Source organism: Telopea speciosissima, chromosome 2 (genome assembly GCF_018873765.1).
Source record: "Telopea speciosissima isolate NSW1024214 ecotype Mountain lineage chromosome 2, Tspe_v1, whole genome shotgun sequence".
Lineage (NCBI taxonomy): Eukaryota > Viridiplantae > Streptophyta > Magnoliopsida > Proteales > Proteaceae > Telopea > Telopea speciosissima.
In genome coordinates, this window is record NC_057917.1 from 50,628,394 (window position 1) to 50,631,204 (window position 2,811).

The window sequence follows — 2,811 nt, forward strand, 5'->3', positions numbered from 1 at the left end:
CAGAAATTTTTTTTTTTTTTTTTTAAATAATGAAAAACTGCTACACAAAATATAGCAAAAAAAAGGAAAATCATTAAACCAAGTGCACAAAGGCACAAGGCAGCACCGCACGTAGCAAGGCTGCCCATGCATGCACGCGGCTAGCAGCCATGCTCCATGCTCGAAGAGGGGGGCATGGCCACTGCATGGGGTGAGGTGCGTGCGACTGGTGGGGCGTGCACAGGCAGCCAGCCCGCGGCCCCTTGATCGCATTTAAAAAAATAAAATAAAATAAAAACTGAATAAAATTTTAAGAGCATCACATAAATAATGAAAAATAAATAAATTGAAAACAACCCCATTGATAAAGAGGCTTTGATACCACTGAAGGCATCGCAAATGCGATCGCAGCGGAAGCGTAAACATGATCACAATATCGATCGGAGAAGTCATTCAATAACAGAACGAAGCAGGGATCGATTATTACCTAAGCCTCACAGATGCAAGACCTCCAATCGATGATAGCCCTTTCTCGATCGTTCCACGCACCACGCAAGTTTTGCGTTCCCACACGGTTAAGCTGTATATCTCCTCCACACACCAAGGAACACACCACCTTGATTTCTTCTAGGATCAAACACCAAATAAGACAGAAGGGAGAAAATGGATTTTGGAGAGGGAGAGAGAGCTCAACGTTTTTGGGTTATTGTGAATATATTCCCTGTGATTTTGCCCTCCACAAAAATATATATTTGTGTCTCACACAATCCCCAAAAGCTATCTCACATGGGTGTGATATATTGAGTTTTCAAAGAAGACTCAATTATCTACCCATCCAATCTTTCTCAATGAGGAAAGATCTCCATTGCTAGAGGAATCCAATCTTGGGTGGAATATCTAATATTCCCCCATTGGGTTTCCTTTTCTAACACTTTTTCTTCTTAACCTTCTAAAATTCAAGGTTTAAGTCCTCCACTCCTCTATCGGTCACCTCTCTGGAATCGGCAGTCCTCTCTATTGACCCATTCATTCTTACCGTTTCTCCTAGTCTTTCCCATCTTTCCCTTCTGGAGTATATTCCCTTCATCTTCTACCATTCCTGTCCCACCCATGAAAACTGAAAAGATACCTCCCTGTATTGTTTGATTCTAGGTTATTCTAACATTAAGAGAAAGGGATAAACGACCCTTGTTTGCAGAAGAACTAGGTTTAATATACCCTTTTTTTCTAAATAGATTTGCTTTTAATGTTGTAGGGAAAGTGCAACGGCGAAAGATGCTGGAGCAACAAATGGGAAGGAGTTCTACAAAATTAATGGGTGGTGATTGGGAATACTGACGTCGTTCTCGAATCTGAAGCCTACTGAACTGGTCCTCAATCAACTCGATAGAGAGAATTAACTGAATAATGAACAACTTTCACCAGCAAGAAAGTTCAAATATTGAACTCCGCTACTCCTTCGTTGGGGAGTAAAAACAAACAGTTAGATGTAGAATCTCGTAATTGGTATTAACTCATAGACACCAGCAGCATATGAAGACATTTGATAACACAAGTGGATTTGTCACAGACACTTACGAAGCTCTGGGCCACTGCAATGGATTCGGCTCCTCTTCAACTCTCGCATCTCCCAACTCTAGCCCAACCCTATTTGGAAACGCAACAGATAGGAACGATCCAACGGCTCTTATCATTTTCTGATTTTCTCCCCAAATTGACTTACTTTGGTATACCCAAACCTGAGAGATACCTTGCAAATCACAACGCCAACACTCTCTCTGCTATTTTAAAATTTTTTTTTTGTAAGAACTCCTCTGCTACTCCAAATCATAAGGCTCTCAAACTCTCATCTTCCTCTCTAGAAACGTGTTTTTTGAAAACCCTAAGAGAAGAGGGCTGCAAATGCTCATGGTGAACAATAGAGTCTGGAGGTTTAATTCGTCTCCTCAAACCAGCACAAATGATTGCAAGCTTGGTTTGTCACAGAAATTTATCCTCTTATTATAAAAATGATTCGATTCTGCAAAATGTTTTCCTTCATAACTCACTTCACCACGACATCACCAGTGCTCGTAATCTCATTTAACCAAAATTATGTTGAGAAGAAAAAACCAAAAAAAGAGCAAGCCCAAAGTGATGGGCCGAGAAATTTGAGGGATAATGGACTATGAACAAGGGTAAGGGGATTTCTGTTACAATCACAAATGTTAGGTACTTGATCGATACGCCAAAAGTTTTGAAGCTGATGGAATGTGTTAAATCAAACCTTTTAACCTATCCCATACTAGGCTGGCCCAATCTAGCGGCTATCAAGGTACTAAAACTCGGGTTTCGACCAGCCAGAAATCAAGTTCGTCTCGGTTTCGACCATATCGAAACTTGGGACTTTCTCCAGGCTAACTCGAACCTTTGTTTCGAGGCCCATAAGTTGTTTTTTTGCCCTAATTCTTGTTGTGTTTCTTATCTTTTACATTTTAAACCCAATCCATGCATTAGTTTCACATAGAGAACACTAAAATATTACTTTTGGTTTTGATTCAAGTTTGCTATTGTATATTGTTCTTGGACATGGTATCGAATAAGATTTGTTCAAAACATAACTCCTTCAATATAAATGAGATTTAAGAAATCTTGGATTTGTTAGAAAGCTTTGTTTTGATAGTTTTCCAACAAGTCCAAGGATGTTTAAATCTGATTTATATTGAAGGAGTTATGTATCGGTCAAACTTAATTTGGTATGCACGAGACTGTTAAAATCTCTCTGAATGAAAATATTTTTTTTGGACATCAAAACAAATGAATATTTTACCACAGTTTTAGTTTTTAGTAATG

At 39.1% G+C, this 2,811-nt stretch overlaps 1 long non-coding RNA gene across 1 annotated transcript; it reads right to left on the minus strand.

Annotated features, from left to right (window-relative positions):
• Nucleotides 1-911: 911 nt before the first annotated feature.
• Nucleotides 912-1,362, minus strand: LOC122651713. Its single transcript, XR_006331497.1, has 2 exons — nucleotides 1,319-1,362; nucleotides 912-1,137 (listed from the first exon to the last, which is right to left on the minus strand). It is a non-coding gene; the product is annotated as an uncharacterized LOC122651713 (long non-coding RNA).
• Between the last annotated feature and the right edge of the window lie 1,449 nt (nucleotides 1,363-2,811).